At 48.5% G+C, this 22,487-nt stretch overlaps 1 protein-coding gene across 1 annotated transcript in view; it reads right to left on the bottom strand.

Annotated features, from left to right (window-relative positions):
* The window catches only part of TMEM229B (transmembrane protein 229B), a 38,089-nt gene extending 16,547 nt beyond the window's left edge, over window positions 1-21,542 (bottom strand). Inside the window, exon 1 of the mRNA XM_087819759.1 lies at window positions 21,505-21,542. The gene's annotated coding sequence lies outside the window, so the exon portion shown is untranslated. The remainder of the gene's footprint in view (window positions 1-21,504) is intronic.
* Window positions 21,543-22,487: the final 945 nt, after the last annotated feature.

Below are 22,487 nucleotides of genomic sequence, written 5' to 3'. Positions count from 1 at the left end.
GTTTGGGCCAGAGAATAACAATGCCTATTCTGTTATTTCTACGATGTGCTGGCACTCGCCAAAGGCACATCCAGTTTTCACGCAAGTGGGATTCATTTCCCAAAGAGGTTTAACCAGCAGCTGCTGGCAGGAAATTCCTTCTGCATCATCTCTCTCCTCCCTGTAACTATGTAGGGTAAGCTGGGCCTGCAGGATTGACTCTCTGCTTCTCTGACTGGAACCCAAAAGCCAAATCTATCCCCCACCCCCCACCCCCACAGCCAGGAACCTGAGACTGGAGCCAGGAAGCAGCAGCAAAACACTGTCCCTCTAGCTCTCTTACTCTCCTCTTCCTTAACTCTCTCCAAATCTCCTTCACCCCAGACACCCATAAAGAAAAAGAAGATGCCCTAAAGGCCTAGTGGGGAGTCCTCTGGTTACTCAAAATCCCCCCCAGTTCTTCCCATGTGACACAGAACAAATGCTTTCACTTGTCTTGTAGTAAGACCAGCCCTGAACATGAGTGGATTTGGCAACTTCCCAAACCGAGGAGTGACCACACTCAGCTACAAATGCAACTGGAATTCCGAATCCCCCTGTGGAGCAAGGAGACCCAGGCCTAGGGACCTGACTGGCACAGGGAAGGTGGGTAAAGACAGGGGATGGACTCCATGGACCTTGCCCTTCTACTCTGGGTCCTCTCCCTCAGTGTTTGGAATCTGGGTTTCCCTGTCAGCTCACATCTTACCACCCTGCCTTCTGTCTCACCTGGAGGCCACCTGTCCCCTCCTCCCTCCCTCCTCCCCTCCATCCTGCTCTACTTTATATGCCCCTCCCAATGTTACCCCTGCACAAACCCTGACAGCCCAGCCCCTATACGTCGGAGGGTGGTCTCTGGCCCCATGCCCACTCCTTTCCCTCCCATCCCACCTCCTGGCACTGGGAACTGCTGCTTGCTGCCTGAAAGGCTGGACAGCTGCTGGGCTCTCTAATTAGCTGCCTGGCTGCCATCCCAGGGCCAGGCGTGTGTTACTGTAAAGAGCTGCCTCGCCTCCCCTTCATCGATAATCCCCTATGCGGACCACATCAGGTGGCAGCTGAAGGGCCCTAGAAATCCTCGTCACCTGAGACTAGCAAGGCTCCTCCTGAGAGCCAGGAAGGGACAGGCAATGGTCCCACAGCCTCACTGATATAGGACCAGACATTTATTTATCTGGGTTCTCCTATTATTGCCCTGTACTTAGGGTGTCCACAGGTTACCCCACCATACCATGCCTTTTTGGCAATGGGGACCCTGCCCCTCAGTTGCCTCACCAGCAGAGGCAGAAGAAAGCCCAGCAGGTCTTCCAGAGGCCTCAAAAGCATGACACCCAGTGCCCTACTTTTCACAGCTTTCTACAGCCAAGTCATCCCAGAGATCTCTAAACAACCAGGAGACCTGGTCCAAGAAGTCCTGTGGAGACTGGTTTGTTTACTCAAGGTATTGTATTCCAGTAGTCAACAAATACTTATTGAGTCTTCACTGAAGGCAGGCACTGTACTCAGTGTGAACAAGACAGTGTTCCCACCCCATCGGAACTCACAGGCTGTGGCGACAGACAACAGGTAAGCCAGCCAATGCATACTGTAATTTCTGATGTTGGGCCACAAAGAAGGGGAAAGGCCTGATAGGGAACAGAAAAAAACTGAATGTTAGAGAGTGAGTCTTAAACATCCGTAAGGAGGTAGCATTTGGGCATGTATCAGAAAGATGCAAAGAGACCATGAGAAGAGTTTTGGGAAAAAACATTACAGGCAGAGGGGATAGTTCAGTGAAAAGACCCAGAGGAAGGAGCAAGCTAAACAAGTCTGAGAAATGGCAAGGCCAGAGTAACTAGAGTAGGTATAATTCAGGGGACAGAAACGTCCTACCCTTTATCGCAAAAGTCTTCTGGTGGTCCCTGCAATGCCATCTGGGCCATGGGAAAGCCCCCAGTTGCCAAGTGAATGTTGCCAGTCAATGAAGATTCCCCTTGTAGACAGGGTCTGGAAACTGTGGGTCCTAGTCAGCTATTGTTTGGCACCATGTTTATCAACAAATGACGAGAAAGTAAGATCGAATGACTGATGGCGTGTAATTTCCATCTGCTTCTGATCAAAAGAATTTAAGTAACTTTACCAGGCCCTATCTTTAACAGGAAAGTAAATACTCTTTTTAACTCTGGCTACTTTGTTGGGCTTTCTGTCACTTGCAATCAAGAAAATCTTGACCAACACAAGTGATTTCGCCCCATCTGGACCATAGGTAGTTGGCACGAGGATCACATATCTGAGCACCACCTGCCAACCTCTGCTGCTATGAAAAGCAGACAGTAAGGTGCAGAATGAGAAGAGCGGTTTGATGCCTGGCAAGGCGGATCAAGCTCAGCAAGATAGCCATAGCTTTGGGGCTCTCCCTTCTGGCTACTACCCTTTGTCAAATCCTCTTGATTGGTAGAGAGGATGACTCACCAATCCTTGCTAGCACCCCGGCACACCTTGACTGTCTTCTGTAACCAGGATACGTGAAAACTAGCAGCCTGGAGATAAAGCATAAGTCAAGAACAGGTAGTGTACAAATAGATTTTCTACAAACTCCAGAACTGCACTATTCAATTTGATAGCCATTCTCTACAGGTGGCTATTTAAATTTTAATTAACTAAAAGTGAATAAAATAAAAAATTCCATTCTTCAGTTGCACTAGCCACATCCAAGTGCTCAGCAGCTGCATGTGGCTGGTGTCTATAATACTGGATGGTGCAGTTATAGAACACATCTATCATCAGAAAGTTCTACTGGACTGCCCTGCTCCAGCAGTTACCAAGGGTGGCCAAAAGGCTGCCAAACACACAGACCTAACCTGAGCTCCATTTCCTTGCTCTTGGAAATCCTTTCCTTTTGAACAGACACCCCTGCCCTGCTTCTTCCTTAAGCTCAGGCCGTGTTAACCAAGGCTGCCACTGTGAGATGGAGGGAGGGTTAACCCTTGTTCCATGAAAGTCACTGTCCACTGTCTGAAGGGTGACTTACATCCAAGAGCACAGGAGAGGGTCCTGGCTACTGGTAAATAAGGCCAGCCACTGGGTCTCTGGCTATAACTCAGTCTAGGGGTGCTGCTTGGAGTACTAAAAACTTCAAACCATTTATTGGGCATCTTCTATATGCCAGGTCATCTCCTCAGTCCCTTCCACACACAGGTCATCCCATCAGTCCCCTCCACTAGCCTATGAGGCAGACATTAACTCTCATTTACTCAGGAGGCAACAGAAACTCAAGGAGGTTGATGGGAGGGCCAGCACTTTTCCCCCTATACCACTCATGAGAGATGGGGATGTGTGCACAGAAACTAAGAGAATTAATTTACCTATGGCAACGGGCCACCTACAGCTGGCAGTAGTTTCTCATGGCAGACAGCTCATGTGAGCTGCCCCTTCCAGCCTACCCAAGTCCACCCAGGGGCTTGGTAGTGCCACCTCCAAGGGTCTGCCCATGAAGGCCCAGGTACTGGAAGGCGTCACATCAGAACCATAGGAAAGCCCTAGCACAGATCCGTCTTGGACGGCGGCAGGGGTGAGAACACAGACATGTGGCATTTATCCTGGGCAAAGAAGGGAGGGGCATGATCAGACTTTGGTCTTAGAAAGCTGTCTGGGCCATGCACTCCTTATCTCTGCATACACGTCCTGGATAAAACTTGACATACAGTAGAGACTCAATATCCACGTGGCAAATGGAGGGAGAGGCTGACTACAGGTCCTCCACGAGTGAGGGGGCCTGTCCCAGAGGAGCCGAAGGGCAAGTGTACTGGGTGGAAGACAGGAATGAAAGTTTTTCTGGGGAAGCTGTGATGGATGCGGTTTGCTCTGCACCTGACCCAATCCTACTGTCCCTTTCCTTTCAGTAATGGTGCAGAGGAAAGCCAGCACACACTGGCTGGGCACGGCCGGGCACTGGCTGCAGCCGGGCCCTTTCACCATGAGCCTTTGCCAGAACCCTGGCTCCTCACTGTCTCTCACTGGACAGCTCCATCTACCTCTAAGTACTGAGCCCTGCAACATGCTCAAAATACGGCTTCCAACAGCACTTAGGCAAGAGTAATTAAAGGGAATGTTATCTCACTCAGTCTCTCATTAGCCACGTAATTAGACTGCTGAAAATAATTAACATTCCTTTTGACAAAGGAAACAGAGGACCCGTTACATTCATGAGGACAGCTTCAAAGCAGCCCAAGCAAGGCGGAGAAGAGAACCCATCACCTCCCAGTCCTGTGCAGGACAGAGTCAGCATCCAGTAACTCAGCCCCCGAGGCGAGCCCAGCCCTAGGCTGGGCTCTGAGCTGGTGCACACGTGCCCTGACGTGCGCATTACAGATAACAATAACACTTGTACACAGTTAGAGGAAAAGAAATGGAAGGAAATGTGTGGCTGTTTCTAGATAGCAGGCCAGGGATATATGCCTGCCTCCCCTGAAGGCCCTAGAAAACGACAGAAAAGGCATTTTCTAGGAAGAGCAAATCCATTATGGTTTTAGAAAACAAGAAGGAATTATATGGATTCCCTGAAGAAGGGAGGCAGATGGGAATAAACATGGAGAAACCACAAACCCAAAAAATAAAATCATGAAATAATAATAACAACGATAGACATTCCTAGAGCACATATATAGGCCAGACATTGTTCTAAGAACTTTGGCATATATTATCCCATTTAACCCTCACAAAAATCCTTTGAGAGAGACACTATTATTATCCCCACTTGACAAATACGACTGTGAGTTACACAACTTTCCCAAGGCACGGTGCTAGTAAGTGCCAGGACTTCCCTGGAGGCCCAGGAGAAGCCCTGAGTGGATTAGAGCAGCCGGGCAAGTGGGCCCCTGCCCAACTCTCTACCCATGCTTGTGCCCTGGACACTACGGTAGGGAGGCAAGGGGGGACACGTGGACCAGCTCCTGCCAGTCCCCAAGAGGCGCATCCCACCCTCCTGGCCACAACCAGTGGTGGCTGGCTCTGGAGCACATAACCCAGACTCACCAAACATTTGACAAACATGAAACCTCGAAAGAAGCACCAAATTTGAAAAAAGAAGTTCTGGCTAGAAAATAAAATGAACAAATTCAAGAGAATGAAATGTTTTTAAAAGTATAATTAATATCCTCTGAGGGGCAAGGAAGGCTACTGAATCCATGAAACAAAACAAGGCTGTTAGCAGAAAAAAATTAAGGAAAGGTCCCTGCACCCTGATTAACCCGCCCAACCCCTCCTTCCCCAAACTCTGAAGGCCACCTAATCCTCCATGGTCACAGGACCTCTGGTTGAGCTGTCCTATGGGATCACAGTACCGATAACTTTTACACCCTTTACCTTCCACTGAGTCCAAGTTTTGTCTCCCCACCTCTGTGGTAGGTTCTTTAAAGACATGGAGAGGGCACCAGCCTTCTCTTTGTACCCCACTGGGGCCAAATAAAGCTGAGGCGCTTTCGTAAGAACATTCTCATATGTCAGTTGAGTGAATAACAAATGAGCTTCTGTTCCTGGTGGGAGTAGCAAGAAAAAAACTATTGTCAAAATGCGATTATTCAACAAGGCTGTGCCCACCACAGCGCAGGGCGAGCCAGGCCTTCCGCCCTCCTAAAGGATCCACCTGGTCCCAGACAGCTTGGCACTCCCACACCTGCGTGGGATCCAGAAATACCTACAAACCCAGAGGGGAAGGTTGGTAAATCAAGGGGTGAAATGCGGATGAAGAGCAGGATATTTACATGGTCTTAAGGTATCTCCCCACAGATTATTAGTAAATAATAATAATAGTAAATACGCAGTGAAGAAACTGGACAACACCTTGACCAAGTGATCAAACTTCACACATAAGGGACAGATGGACATCCAGTGCCTCTGGATGTAACATACTGAAAACGCACCTCACTCTTCTGTATCCCAGGTGGAAATGCATAACCCAGAGTCTACTCCTGAGGCAACATCACCCCTGGCCGGGTGGCTCAGTTGATTGGAGTGTCGTCCATGCATCAAAAGGTTGCAGGTTCAATTCCTGGTCAGGGCACATGCCTAGGTCGCGGGTTCCATCCTGGATTGGGGCATGTATGGGAAGCAACCGATGGGTGTTTCTCTCACCCTCTCCCCCCCTTCCTCTCTCTCTACAAAGCAACAGAAACAAACAAACATGAGGCAACATCAAACGAATCCAAAAAAAAGAACTTTTTTTTTTTAAAGGGGAAGAAGGAGACTATATTCTTCAAAAATGTCAATACCATAAAAGACAAAGAAAGGCTAAGGACCTGTTCTAAATGAAAGGAGACAAGAGCCACAACAACAAACTGCATTCTGGGCTCCTAGACTCAGAGTTGTACTGGACAGGACACGCTACAAAGGACATGACTGGGTCGATCGACAAAACCGAAATACACCAGCAGATTAGATAAAGTATCATGCAATGTTCAATTTACTGAAGGTTATGTAAAGCAATATCCTTATTCTTAGGAAATCCACACTAAAATATTTAAAGGGCCAACTTACTCTTAAATGGTTCAGAAGGGGGGGTAGGAGGGAGGGGAGGGAGGGAGAGGAAACATAACAGATAAAGCAAATGAGGAAAAATATTAAAAACAGTGATAAAGAATATATGGGTGTTTTGCACAATTCTGGCATCTTTTTTGTAAGTTTGAAATTAATTTCCAAATAAAAAGTTTTGGGTGAAAAACAACAAAGGGGCGCGTTCCATTAGACAGGGGTGGGGTGAGTGTGGAGCAGACACAGGGTGAATCCAGGGAGGACACTGGTCATCACATGTCTGCACTGGACACAGAAATCCCAGGGCTGCCAAGATGTCCCTCATGGACACATTTCCTCTTCCAATTTGGCCTCTTTTCTTACTTCTTCACGGGTTTACTCCTTCCTCTCAAAACTCTGCAACCTTCCAAGAGGACTCCCTGTGAATACCAGGGCTGATTAAACTTTCGGGTCTATGCTCATATATAGCTAATATTTTCTGGAAATGTTTTGACACCTGTTATGTCCACAAGCCCATAATAATGACGCAAGTTCTACTTATTAAGCTTTCTGGGTTTTATAAGGTATTTCACCCCCTCCCCCAATTTTGTGGCTAATACCACTCATGGTGCTTGACTCTAGGCCTTTAGGTCACCTTCCTCCCTGCTGAGGTCTCAGGCGGGCTTTGAAGGGTGGATGCCCATTTCCCACACCACCATCCCATCCATCCCCATCACCAGTGTAACCCCAAAGTAACCCCCCCCCACACACACACAGGCACGCCTCCCTCCCAGGTTCTCTTCCATCACAGCTGGGTGAGGTCACTTTAAATAACTCACAGCCAGACTGAGTCTCTTTAAGCAGCCTCACTGTGGGCTAAGGGGAATCATTTACTTATTAATTCAGAAATCCTTATATGCATCTTTCATGTGCAGACTATGTAATGCTAAGCAGGCTGGAGTATGAAAGCTGAAGCACAACCATGGTGCTGGTTGTTTTTAACACATTGGAAAGATAAAATCTTAGAAATTCCACTGTACTATCAAACACCAGAAAGCTAATAATGATAACTTGCATTCTGGCTACACTGCTTTTTACTTAAGTATTTTCGAGTCCATCTCATGATTCATGCATTCATTCACATGTTCATTAAGTAATTAGTGTCTGTGTCACGTCACCATGTACCACGGAGGCGAAGACCCAAGCCCCGGCCACAAGAAGCTGACGCTCTAACTGGCCCTGGGTTGCCCACCTGACCACTAGACACATGCTTAGGGTACCACCCATGATGGGGCACCAAAGAAAATTATTTCAAAGAAGGGAAAATGAGAGAGCATGGAAAGGAAACTCTTGTGGCTTCATTGCACAAGAACATTTTGTTGTTTCTAAAGCCATGATTTCCTATTATAACTTAGAACTCTGTTAATATATTTTTAATTACTTACAGGACCCTGCCCTGGTCAGTGCTGAGGGCCTCAAAAGGTTTTCATCCAGCCCGAAGAGTAAGTAGAAGTTGCAATCCTAAATGCCAACAAGGGTCAAGCAGCCAACTCAAATCAGTGAAGACTCAAAGCTCTTAAAAAAGCAGGACTGACAGGACTGGGTGAGGGATTCGTTGGACGGGGCGAGAGAGAGGGAGGCGTGGAGAACGACACCTGACTTCTGACTTGGGCGATGGCAGTGTCGTCCCCTGAGAGCAGAATACCAGAGGAGCTGCTGCGTTTCAGATGCTCCAAGTCTGAGATGCCCAAGGGACTCCAGGCTGGGCAGGCCTGGGACCCCAGCTAGGTGGAGCAGCACAAAGGGGGAGCACGCTGGGGAGTGAGGGGTGCCACCCAGGGCTGGCAGAGGACGAGGTTCTATGAAGGGGCCTGAGGAAGGGCCAGGGAGGCAGGGCACCCAGGAAAGGACCCTGTCAGGAAAGAGGGGGCAGGAGAGTTTGGGGCGGTGGTCAGTTGCAGAGGCAAGTCAGACAGGGACTGAGAGATTTAGCAGCAGAGGTCATTGGGGACCATTTAGGAAGGAGGAGTGACTGCAAAGGGTGGTAACTGAGACAGTACATATGGATAACTCTTGAGAAATTTGCTTTACTAGGTAAGAGAGACCCAAGGATGTTTAAATGCTAAAACTGCAGCGAGGGAGAGCTTGTCACTGGGATATACGCTGTGGGGCACACATGGGTGTTCTGGCTATCCTGAGGTCAAGGAAGGGAGCACAATGAGCCACAGTCCCAAAGGCCAGCAGGACACATGTGTCATTAAATCCCCTTTACAGATAGGGGACCCTGATGTACGTAGTTTAGGTCACATAAATATTGGGGCAGACCCAGGACACAGGTCTTCTAGTTTCTGGTCCTGGTCCTTCCAGACCAGCAGTTCTTAATGGGGCCATCCCTGGGATAGGGGGAGGACCCTCTATCAGCCCCACGGTGGATAGGGAATGCGACAGGTACTGCCAGACGCCCTGCAATCCCACAGCAGCCACAAAAGGACTCTCTCACATGACTTTAGAATGGTCCACTGGTCAGAGGCGAAAAGCCCATTTGTAATTATCTGCATCTGGAACCGAACTCCCTGTCTAAAATAAACACAGAGGAATTTTGCTTGGTTTTAACATATACTGAATTGTCCAGGAAAGCCATTAGAGTACAAATTGAGGGGATACCATACTTTCTGTTCTTTGGAACTCTACCAAGCGTGGTTCCCCATTTTGGAAAATCATGTCGACCTCAGCAGCACCTCCCCTGGTATTCGAGTCACCCACACAACACACCTGCATCTTGTGGATATTTGTGGCTGTTACATTCTTCTCAGTGATTCTATGTACAGGTTCCAGCATCTGACTCCTTCCTTCTGGCTTCCGTGTAGTCATACTCAAGCAAGTATATCTTAGGAAATGTGATATTGTGTAACTAACTTGTTCTGTACTTCTCTCTTCTATTACAATTAAGGCATTTTATTGATATTTTTAAACTTATGTAAATAGGTAGATCATATTATCTATGAATTCTGCTCAGGGTAATTAGGAGGCATTATAAATATTTGCTAAATATAAAGGGGGCACCATCCCAAACACCATGTGCCCCTAGAAGCAAGAGAAACTGTGGTGCTGAGGGAAATGCAGGGGTGAGCAGAATCAGTCTGGCTTCACATGATCAATCCCACGGGATAAACTCAATGGTCTCTAACAAGATACCCACATGAAGCTCGTGGGTGGGTATACTGACAACATGGTAAGTCTATGGGGCTTAAGAAAACTAATTGGGCACCTTTGGGAAATTTCATTTATACGATTAATTTAAATTATGCCCTATCTCAGCATTTTCCAGCCTAATGACAATACGTACAAGACCACAAGTCAATCTGCAGGGGCCAGGGCAATGAGAAATGGTTCAATGTCCAGAGGCAAAGATGTGTTTAGAAGAAGCCAAAGCAATAGGTGCCAGGCTCGGTCTGGGGAGTATCTTCTTAATGGATGAGATGAGTAAACAGTTTGTAAGAGGATGCATAAGGAAGTGTATTTATGGAAAATGCTACATCGTGAGGAATTGTGGACAGGCATAGGGATAGAGAAATGATCTCCGAGGACCTCCAATAGGTTAAAAAGGCAGGCCAGAAATACTCAGGGCTCGGATTCTGCGAGGGGCTGGTTATTTAATGGTGGGGATGTGGAGGCATTAAGTCCCATGGGCATGCCCATCACGGCCAAACAGGAACAAAGTGGGGGGAAAGTGTGTCCTTCAATCAAGAGAAGATAGCTAACTGACTCATGTGCCCTCTCCAAACTGAGGATGCACGGGCCTAGGGAGAAAGGAGGGGGTAGCCTGCTGGCTTGGAGTGCCAATGGGAGGGCCAGAAACGGCTTTCTGAGTAGGCTCTTCCACTAACAGTCACCATTCATCTCCCCTCCTCTCGCTTTCCTTAATAAAAAATAAACACAATAGAACATATTAGATCCCATCATTGTACATTTTTATATTGTTTTCATATTTTTCCAAGAGCACTAGTATATTAAAAAAAATTTTTTTAAACATCAGGTCAGAGCAGCTGTAGGAATTAACAAGCAGATACACTTTCAAATGAGTATTTGCATCACTTCCCAGAAGGGAGTAGAGGAACCAGGCTCATTAGAGCTCCAAAGATGCACCCACACGTAGGAAGTACATCCAGGAACCAACTTGCAAGTCCCTCTGGGAAGCTGACTCGGCTAAGGGGCCAACAGGGACCCCAACCATGTTACATCGAAACAGGGACACCCAGCAGGTACCATCCATCTTGAGGGCACACCAGTTCATCTCAGAGACAAGGTAGTGGGAAGAGAAAAAGAGTCATGCAGGGCCAGGACTGACTAGGGTGAGGCAAGAGAACCATCTGCTTCAGGCACAAAATTTAAACTTAAGGTGTGCCCAAAATAGCTTAGTAATCCAGATACATGATATCGTCATGCAATATTTTACAAAATCAAATTGGTCAACTCAGGTACAGGCTGTAGCTGCATTGGAACCAAGGCCAGGATTAGGGCCAGACCAACGATGCAGGGTCAGGTGAGGTTCTGTGATGTTGAAAGAGTCCCACATAACGAAGCCCTATCCCACCCCCGGTGCCAATCGCACCTCTGTGGAGAAACACCACACAGTCCCCTATCTGAAACCTTTGCAATGCAGGAGTTTTTAAAAAGGTAATGTAGAGCACATCTCACAGATTACATAGCCCCACAGCAGGGTCTAGGGCAGCACCCCCCCCCCCAATCAAACACATGAACATTTCTGCGGCCACATCTATGAATGTTCACACTCCGCAGAACAGACAACCAGTGGCCTCACATTAGTCCAGGTCAGGTTTTGCCAACATGCAAGTTAAAGAAAAGCTTTCAGTTTTAGGCCGTCATGGATTTTGAAACTATAGCTAAAGAAGTGTGAGTCTTAATAGCACTACATTCGCTTTCTTATAGAAAGAAAGGCAGCAGATTGGACCCAAAACTTTTGTTATAAACTTATGCAGAAAAAACAACTCCAAAGTCCTCACCAGTGATCCCCCAGAAGGCGATTTCTAAAAGTTGGTCAAGCCCAGAGCTGACTTACAACAGTATTTCCCACCAGCCAGCCAACTGCTATTATTAAACACCTTCTATACCTCAAACCCTGGGCAGAGTCGGCAGGTGCTGACATACAAGACACAGTTCCAGCCCTCAAGAGCTTAGAAGGTGTAGGGACAAGAAGGTAAACACGTATCATAGAATTTTGACAACTAAAGGGAACTAATCCACACGCACACTTTAAAAATGATGAAACCGGGCAGTTAACGGCAGAAAGAGATCAGAATCTGGGTTAGCTAACTGCTCTTCTTTAAAAAAAATTTTGTTGATTGATTTTGGAGAGAGAGAGAAAGGGAGAGAGACAGAAACAACAATTTGTTGTTCCACTTACTTACGCATTCATCGGTTGCTTCTTGTATGTGCCCTGGCTGAAGACTGAACCTGCAACCGTGGCGTATCGGGACAATGCTCTAACCGACTGAGCTACCTGGCCAGGGCCTTCACTGCTCCTTCCGCATGCTCCTCGCATAATCGTTGCCAATTCAGTGATGAAATTAGGAGAGGAGTCAAAGATCCCAGCTGAAGTGGTTTTGGCCCAATGTACCTTTGCAGCAAAGAATGAGCTCCAACTTTACAAAGAACCTTGGTTTGGGGAGCCAGCAAAGCAGACGAGGGCTGTCTGGGCAGGAAAATGATATGAGATACGGGGTGGGCATGTGCCTGGCAGCTTAGCCAGGCATGTGGATTAGGATCAGGTAAAGGGCACAGAAGGAGTGTTGGGAAAGCGGGTAAAAATGATGCATGGAGAGCCTGAATGCCAGAGTGGAGAACCGACAAGTCCTAAGGCAGCATTTCCCAATCATTCGCCTCCTGCCTTTGTGACTGATCATGGCTGCCTACCGCCCTTGTGAGAAGAGACAGAGTGCAGTGATTTAAAACTGAACACTCTGGGGTGAGATTCTCTCCATCTGAATCTGGGCTGTTGCCAACTCTGTGACCTTGGACAAGCTGCTTAAGCTCTCTTTGCCTCAGTTTACTCGTTTGTAAAATCGAGACAATACAGGTACCTCTCTCATGAGGGTTAAATAAAAGGGGGTGTTTATTGTACTGAAAACAGTATCTAGCATTCTAAGTACTCAATAAATGTTAGATGTTGTTAACCTTTTTAGTTAAGTATATACTGTAGCCTTATCCTAAGCAGTAATAACCATGAAGTCACGGGCTTCTTTGACAGTTAAGGCTTTTTGTTTTGCTTTTGTAATCCTCATCCAATGATATTTTTTCCATTGCTTTTCAGAGAGTGTGGAAGGGAGAGAGAGAGAGAGAGAAAGAGAGAGGAGATAGAGAAACACTGATTGAGAGAGACACATAGATTGGTTGCCTCCCACACACGCTCCTGGCTGGGGCTGGGGATCCATCCTGCAACCCAGGGACACGCCAGAATCAAACCTGGGAACCTCCAGTCTGAGGGCCAACACTAATCACTGAGCCAAACTGGCTAGGGTGACAGTTATGGCTTTGATAATACACATATAACAAGAGGTTAAATTGAAAGTCTTAACTAAGGCACCAAGTACAACAGATCTGACGCTCCCAAGCTGGTAAGAGGGGCTTCCACAGGACTACTCCAGAAACTTGATGTCTGACCCTGCAACTAGGACAGGGTGCACTGTCATCTGATCATCACCTGAAACACCCAAGGTATGAGACATAACCTGGCCATTTGCTATTGGAGGAGCCAAGGGAAATGGCTGAGCTGGGGGTTGGCCTGCATTCCCAGGTTCACTAGGGGTGGACTGTTACCACAAAAAATGTGTGATTGTTTCCTTGGACTTGCATGGGCCACATGCAACAGAGGCCCCTTGTCCAAAAGGGCCCCTCAGACAGACTAAAGGACTTTAGTCGAAAGAGGCTGAAGGTGAACCACTGCATTTTAGAGGCTAAGGAAAGAACAATGATCTAGAATACAGGATAATTTGCTCTTTTCAAGACAAACAGCAGTGAATGGTCCCAGCAATTGCAGGGGTGGGAGGTTGGGGGTTGAGTCTCTGAGAAACCATGAACTTTGACACAAAAGAAATAATCGGCATTAAATACCTGCTGGGCTCAGGAAGCTGGAAGCTGGCAGACAGCAGTGCTGGCCAAGTGAAACTTTTCCTGTCCCTCCCAACCCACTGACAAACGACTAGACACATTAAATACTGAATTGTGACTTAAAGTGGCCAGAGGACCTTCTACTGCATGAGAATGACTAGAAAAGGTATGGGGACTGATTGAGTTTTCATCCCAGGGAAGGGAAGGAACTAATCCCTCTGAAAAACATAAAGGGACAGTAGGAGACAAAATTAAGTCACTTTATGAACACATCCCAATGAGTCATGTTTCTTTATACTAATTAGAAACATAGTTATTAAAATGGAATGTTTATCCCTGTACCAACTAAAATTATCTCTCACATTCCCATTGGTATAGTAACCACCATTAGAAATAACTGGTATATAAGCCGGGCCAGGTGTGGCTCAGCGGCTGAGCGTCAACGTAGGATCCGGGAGATTGCGGTTTGATTCCATCAGGGCACATGCCCGGGTTGCGGGCTTGATCACCGGTCCGGGGCATGCAGGAAGCAGCCGATCAATGACAACTCTCTCATCATTGATGTTTCTATCTCTCTCTCTCCCTCTCACTTCCTCTCTCTGAAATCAATAAAGATATATTAAAAGGAAAGAAATAATTGATAAAGGGCAATAAAGAACTAAGGAAAACAGCAAGGCCAGAAGGGAGAGAAAAGATTAGTTTGGTGGGTTCGGTGGGAATTCATTTGCTCCTCAACTCTGAATATGATAAAATGAAAATAGAGCCCGGCCGGGCGTGGCTCAGCGGTTGAGCGTCGACCTGGGATCCAGGCGATCGGGGTTCGATTCCTGGTCAGGGCACATGCCCGGGTTGTGGGCTCCATCAATGACTCTCTCATCATTGATGTTTCTATCTCTCTCTCCCTCTCCTTTCCTCTCTCTGAAATCAATAAAGATATATTTAAAGAAAAAAGAAAATAGAAGATGTATCAACGGATAGCAGAATCCAAGAGTCCTTGGACAAATGGCTTTGTTCAAAGGGAAATCCAGATGGCTCAAGTGCATGCACAGAAAAGCTGTGATTCCCTGAGTTAGTTCCTAAGCTGAGTTTATGATGTGATCTTGCTCTTTTAGGCCAGAGCAAAGGCAGCAGAGAAGAGGCACGCTCTCACGACACTGAGTCACCTGGAAAGCATCAGCCAATGTCCCTAAGTCCTGGAGCCCTGGGTGGATCCTGGGCCAAACCAGTCCGTGGAGTCTGCCAAGTCCAAATGCAGAATGTAAAACACACCACTGCACCAATTCCCTGCTGCCTTCACTTAGGCAGTTGGAATGTAAGGGGTGTGTGTGAAGTTTAAGACAAGATACAAGGGGTGCTTCCACAGTTTAGGAGGTAGAGAGTACACAGCTCTCAGCTGCCTCGATTAAACGGTCATCAGAATAAGGAAACTAGAGGAACTCATGTCATGTGCCCAGAGTCACTGAGCTGATACAAGAGCCCAACCCCCTGACCCCTAGCACAATGCCCCACTGTACCCCATCATGCTAACTCTCAAAGGGGGTCAGCTCACCTCCTCCAGGCCACCACCCCAACCTTCATTCTTCTTCCACACACACCTCAAAATGGTAGAAGAGCCTCAGAGTTAACTTGCCTGAAAGAAAAAAGGGTAAAGAAATGAGAATCATCTCAATGAACCAGTTGATCACCTTCGAAGGGAGTAATCAGTGGCCACAAATCCTTTCTCAGGAGAATGGGATAGTCTGCTGTACTTTGTAGAGTGTACCTGGGACCCAAAGTCATAATTAGGTCTCCACAGCCAAACTGTAATAACGGGCAGGGGAAGGCCCAGAAATGAGGTTGGAGGATGAGTGGAGTCAAGAATCTGGGAAGATAAGCTGCTATGACTAGTGACAATAGGGTGACAGAAAGAAAAATGCTGCCCAGAGAGCCTGTTAAGCAAGAGAAAACAAATGGCATCAAAATGAAATGGGGTTTATGAGATACATCCTATGTCAAACAGGAAGTCTCTTCTCCTTACGGTAACTCCCAGGCTATCTGGTCTACTTCCCCGATGCAGGGTATTGACTTCTCTCTTCTTCCCGAACATTCACTGGGATCTTTATCAAATAAGAATCTGGAATTCCAACTCCATTTAACTAGCTGTGTTTAATCCACATAAGCTCTCCTTCTTATAGCTTAACTAATACTACTTCCACTTTTACCTTCTCCCCAGCATACAATCCATAGAACACAATGAAATCAGACGGATCTCAGTTCAAATCCCACTTAGACGCATGCTAGCTGTGGGACATGTGCAGTCATTTTAACTTTCAGACCCTCAGTTTTTCTAGCTGTAAAATGGGGATAAATAAGTAGCTATCTCATTGCTATGAAAGAAGAACATATATCAAGTGCTTAGCCCAGTGCCTGGTATATAGTAAGTATTCAATAAATGGTGGCTGTTATTGTTATTATTGCTATGAGTTCTGAAGCCAGCTGAAGCTCCATTTGTGGAATTAAGTATCAGAGGGCTGACATGGGTTGTCCAAGGTCATACAAGTGAGTCAGGAAGGGATCCCAGGTTTTCTCATTGCAGAATCCTTTACCACCCGTCAGCTCCTACACAAATAGCGTCATTGCCCAATGACCTAGAAATATGGGGATCTGATCACATCCAAGTACCACAGCTGATGATTTAATAAGCCCTCACCATGTGCTAAAAACCATGTAGGCTATATGAAACCTTTAAGGCTTCTACAGATCAGACTAGAAAGGTCATCACCTTTTAATGGCTGGCAAAAACACAAATTAAAAAACAAAAATCTGGAGCTGTTGTCCTGGCCCATGGTGGCTCACTTGCTTAAGTGACATTCCATGCACTGAAAGGTTGCCCGTTCGATTCCAGGTCAGGGCACATGCCCAGGTTGTGGGTTTGATCCCCAGTCCTTGGGGGGGAGCAACCAATCAATGTTTCTCTCTCACATCGATGTTGCTCTCTCTCTTTCTCCCTCTCCCTTCCTCTCTCTCTAAAATCAATAAAACATTTTTTTAAAAATCTGGAGCTGCTGCTTGCTTGTGTTGTCCAGTAGTGATGATATTTTTCATCCACATTTAAGAAGATAGACGAAAGTAAGACCAATGCCCTGGCTGCCTTATTTCTAGCTTTGGAAAGGCACTTTTGATTGGGAATAAGAGGGAGGGGGATCCTAGGGACCAAAGACTAAAATGGGGTTTGTCTAAGGACAACAGTAAAAAAGAAGATGGGGTTGGCAGTGGGCTAAATATAGGCCCCCACCATTGCTCCAAAGAACTGCAGTTATTGTCTACAAGGTGGGCTTCTTGCTGCACCAGGGCCTGGCCCTCTACCAATGGTGCAAGCCACGAAACCATGAAGCCCCAGGAAGCACATTTTATCTTGAAGCATGAATCACCCCTCAGAAGCTCAGAAAAGAATCCTCTCTTTGTGGCCCTTCAATCTCCTTTTTGGCTGGCATCCCTCGCTCCTCGGGGCCAGTGTCAAGGCCTTACGAAAACTCAGGCTGAGTGACCTTTCTGAGAGAAAGGAAACATTCCAGAAACTCATGTGACAGGGTGTCTCTTAAAAACTGAAAGGAAACAATGAATGAATGAACCAGCTAGAAGGCATTTGTCACTCATGTCCAACCACGGAAGCAGTCAGAAATAGCTAGTGCGTTCTGACTGCAGGGCTTCTGGCGTGGAAAGTAATGGCCAAAAGTGCACTCTGATTTAAGCCCCCAATCTATCACATCTCCCTATACTGAGTTAGAATTTGACCATGCAAGTCTTTTTTTAAATTTTCTTTTTTTTTTAACCACCATGTTTCTAGAGGATGGAGCAGCAGGAAGGAGCAATCTGAGGACCCAAGTCCTGTCCATATAAACTGTGTGCCCTCAATTCAAGGATGCTGTCCCTTCTACAATACCAGGCACATTGGGAGCCAAGAGCCCTGAAAAGATACCAAACTCCCTGCTGGGGAGCCATCGGAGTAAAGGATAATTGGGAGCTCGATGTTCACAACAGGACTTGGCAATGACTTTGATTACTCCTCAAATTGCCACACTGGATTGTGACTGACCCCAAAGGTGGAAGCACCAACATCAACGGAGGGTGAAAAGTTACCTTTCAGAACCATCGTTCAAAGGAGCAGAGGGCCAATATCACTCTGTGACCTCGACCCCACTAAATTATACAGAGGGCAACTGATGTTAAATTGAACCTTGAGGACAGACAGCCATAGTGTGGAAGAGAGCAGGAGTCCATTCCTGCAAGATGGATGTGAGCAAAGGGAGGGGAGAAGGGCCTCCTTTTTATCTGGGAATGTGACAGATCACATCTATCTATGGATGTGAACTGCAGGGGTGAAAACCACACTTTTTCCTTAAATTGCAGCAGAACAGGACATCCCACAGCTCAAAGTCTGAGGCCAGCGTATATCTGAAACCAAGCACATGGGTGCCTAAATTCCATCATTGCATCTTTGTCTCATAATGAAAAAGTATAACCCCTAGGTCTCTTCCAGTACTTGAGTCCAAACATTCTTAAATCCCAGGAAAGGAACACTTCCCCAATACAGACATTCAGTCAAACCACAGCCAGTGCACTCTCAACGTGACTCAGTTTCCCTCAAGGGAAATCATAACCAAAAGTGCCACCTCCTGGCGCGTCCCCAGAAATCAGCTTACACTTTACTTTTCAAATACGAAGCCTCTGATTGGTGGTGGTGGAGAAAGCAGAAGACCTGACCAGAAAGGCTGAATTTCTTCCTGCTCAAAACATCAGAATCCTTTCCAACATTCCCTCCTCAGCCAGGTGTTGCCACAAAAAGAGCTGAAGAGTTTGCCAAGTAAGAAATTATCCACACCTTAAAAGGAATGTTCCTGCAATGAAAAAATAAAACCCAAACAGCTTTGTCTGTAAATTGAGGGGTGAGGGGAGGAGGGAGGAGAAAAGTAAAGAGATACAAATTTGAAAACAGCCAGGCTGTTGTTGGAGGGTTAGATTTCCCTTCCCTCAAGGACAGCCAGATCTTATATGGTTGCTGATAAGGCCAAGCAGCTTCACTTTACTGCCCTCACCCAGGTCTCAACTTCTAACATTAGTGTCCCCAACATCATCAGAGACCCTTCTCAGAGCTTGGAGGGTTACTGTCCCTGACATCCAGACTGGACCCTGTCTACCTGGAAAAATCCTACTAAGAAGGAGCTCAAAGATCTCTGGAGAGCAGAGGCAGACAGAAAAACAATCGCTGTCCATGTGCTACAGCAAGTACCTTTCTGATTAAAAACTGTACTTTTAAAACTGACACTGAACTTTCCCTATCACAAAAGCTGTAATTCAGCCCTTTCCTGCAAAATGACACCCTTCCCTTTAGAAACAATATGTAAATCTGATACAAGTGAAATAAACACAGTATAAGGCTCCCTAACTCATTTGACATCTTTCATTCAGGGACCTGAGGCTCTTAAATCACTTTATAAATATAAAAATTCATGCCTCATCACTTTAAAAGAGGGAATCAGAGGAAGTATCATTTTCCCATGTTATAGTCAGTACATTTGAGGAACGATCTATGGAAAATCCCCTTTTCTTATCATTGGGGGTGGAGGGGTCAGGACCCCATATCATTACCCTCATGTTACATTCAATACATTTGAGGAACAATCCTCAGCTCTGAATAAAGAGCTTGGGACAAAGCCAATGGGGGTGCTAAGCAATATCAACCCTGCCCATTTAGAGGGAAAGGGCCCTAGAAGTGGGACTGGTGGTGCTCTCTGGTCTAGAACCTGCATCTGACTCCAGCCATAGTTCCAGGATCACAGATCTATAGCTCAGGAGACTTCTTTTTCTCCTGCTGCCCCTTAGTGGTCCTGAAACATCCCTCACTCCTATATCTTTAAGTGACCAAAGTCAACACTAAATCAGCTTGTCATTTCCCTCCAAGGACCAGATAAATACATTGGTCCAGGGCCCGCTGTCTTCCATTTACCCATCTCTGTCCCCAAATTCAAAGCTCTATGGAAGGCCAAGCCTCATCTCGGTCCATTGTTCCATGCCTCTCTAGACCAAGGTCCTGCACGCCCCTCCTGGCCCAATCACTTGTATCATTAGCTCATTCACAGGAGCAGGCAGGAGAGTCACCCAGCAGACCAGCTACCCCTCCTACCCCCGCCCCAGTACCTTCTGTCTCCACAGGCAAGCAGATGTAGCTCTCTGCCTTGAAACCAGGGGAAAACCCAACTCTCAAAGGGCTGTCCTTTCTGAGGAAATGAAAGGCAACGGGCAGTGCTGCCACAGGATAGAAGCCGGTGGTCACATGCAAGTGGCTGGGAGCTGGAGGCACCTCATTCCTGAAGACACAAGATCGGGACCTGGAACCTGGCCCATTGTTTTTCCAGAGAGAAAGACACTGTACCACCCCCAGGGCAGGCCATTCAGCCCTCCCTTTGATCTTTCTTCCTGGTTACAGCAAAGACAGAACCCAGGCCTCCTGATGACCCAAGTCTGAAGGCCAGAGTAACAGCTCATTTGTTACTAACTGCTGAGAACACAGGAGAATTGTTAAGCAGAGCCCCCAAGGTTACACTGGCCCAGCTCCTCCAGGGTCCAGCTCTTTTCCTCCTGAGAGGGCATGAAGCAGCATCTGAACCACCTGCCACCCTAGGCTCTGCTCCTGAGGCAACTGAACATCCCCCCCCACCCCCCAGGAAACTGTGGAGAAAAGGGAGGCATAGTCCTGAGAAGGAAGGGAAGGGGTCAGCTTCTGACCCAGCATACACAGAAAGCCGGAAAGGAAAACCCGCGGGAAAGAGGCCCGTGCCATGAACTGGGATGACATGGCCTTCATCCCCGCCCCGCATCTCCCACCGAGGGCTGGAGCTCAGAGAGGGCAGCCAGGGCTGGCGGCCGGGGGCTGGGCTGGGCCCCCGGCTATGCTGTCCACTATCACCTAGTTTTTCCATGCATCCCGGAGAGAAGGCGGCAGGATCATCTTGGACGGTTCCCTCCCCTTCTGGAAAGTCCTCAGCCTCAAACTAAGGAAGGTCTGTGGTTTCCACTCCCAAGCCCTGGCTCCCTAACTTCCACCCAGACTGGCGTCCCCCTTCGCCCTCCCGAAGCGGCCTCATGGGGTGCTCTCCGCCCGCAGGAAGGGGGTGTCAACCTTCCGCCGCCGAGATCCCCGACTGGCCCCTTCCCCAGCATCTTCTCCATGCCCCTTTGTTTTCAGGCGGGGAAAGTTGCCAACAGGCACCCCTTCCCCAACACGCCCCCCTGTGCGCCCATCCCCCTCAGGGAATCCAAGCCGGGGCGCACCACCTAATCTGCAGCTAGCTCTCCAGCCGGGGCAGCCGCTTCGAAACCGAAAGCAAAGAGGAAGCGGGATGGGGCAGCGCCCCCAGCCCGGTCTCCCTGCTCTTCCCCATCACCGCACCGTCGCCCGCACCTCCACACACCGCGCTGGCCGCCCCGCGCGGCCACCTCTCCGGGCGGCGGAAAGGCCTCTCTGCGGGCATCGGGGGGCACCTACCTTGCGGGGCCGGGGCCGCGGGCAGGGGCGCGGGCAGGGGCAGGGCTGGGCCGGCCCCCTGCCGGGCGCAGGTGCGGCCAGGAGCGCGGTTCCGCCGGCTCCCTCCCGCTCCTCCTCCCGCGCCGGGACTCGGGCGCTCTCCTGCGCCGCCCGCTCCCCGCCCCCACGCCCGGCGTTCGGGCTCCCCCCGCGCGAGTTGCCGGCCGTGCCTCCCCCACGCCGCCGGGCCTCCCGCGCCGCGCCTAGTCCCGCATTGTGTGCCGGCGCCCGCCGCGGGGGCCGGGGGGCTGCGGCCGCCGCTGCCCGGGCCAAGCGGAGCCCCCGGCGGCGGCGGCGGCGGCACTCACCCATAGTACGGATGCGGAGCAAACTGCACATGCTCGCGTCTGACAGGCGCCCTGCCTCCGGCCCGCTTAACTCCTTGCTCGCTGCTGGCCGCCGGGCGCGCTACCCTGCCGGCCCCGCCGCCTCTCGCAGCCGGGTGTCGCCTGCGTCCCGGGCGCAAGGAAGCGCGCCCTCCGCCGGGCGCGGCGCAGGTGGCTGCAGTGCGGCGCTCCTTGGCCTCGCGGGCCCCGCCACCCTGCCTGTATTTGAGGTGTTGCAGGAGCCGGGAGGAGAGGGCTAGCCTGGGCCCCTCACCTCCCAGCCTGCAGGAGTTGTGGGGACTGCGTGTACAAGATCCACTGTGGGTATCCTGCAGGTCCCGCTGCACGAAGGGCATGGGCCACATGGTGTTGCAGACCTACTGTGTAACAGCATTGTGTTCTGTGCAGTCCATCCATTGAAACATCCCAGCAGGGTTGTTTTTATTAGCCCCATTTTCGAGGTGGAAAAACTGAGGCCTGTGGAAGTTAAGGAGTTCGTCTAAGGCAAGGTCTGAACCTCCATCGTCCACAGTTTGGCCTACACCACAAAGATTAAACAGATATTTCTGAGGTCAATCTAGATTCTTCTCTTCAAAGGCAGAAAATACTGGATGTCATCTGGAAATCCTGGAGTTTCTAGAATGTGGACGGTGGGGAACCCGACAGAGGGCTATGACTTGAGATAGGCCCCTCTGATGGGTCCTAGGTCCTGCTGAGCAGGGAGTGGGAAACAATCCAGCCTGTCCCCACGTCAAGCCTGAGTCCTGGCACGGGGTTATGCAGCCAAGAGAAAGGGACATTTAAAAAAATGTATAAGGCTTCCTGGGGTGTCCTTTCATAAATAAGCCATGCAGAGGGGTAGCCCTTTTCTAATTCTCACACAAACCTTATGTGTGCCTAGGCCTGATCTGAGAGGTCTGATTACTGCTTGTCTCCTAGCTCTCTCCCTTTTAAACGCATGCCAC

The sequence above is a fragment of the Miniopterus natalensis genome, chromosome 1, assembly GCF_054644295.1.
Source record: "Miniopterus natalensis isolate mMinNat1 chromosome 1, mMinNat1.hap1, whole genome shotgun sequence".
Lineage (NCBI taxonomy): Eukaryota > Metazoa > Chordata > Mammalia > Chiroptera > Miniopteridae > Miniopterus > Miniopterus natalensis.
The sequence above is the reverse complement of the archived record's forward strand: the minus strand, read 5'-3'. Positions and strand labels throughout refer to the sequence as shown.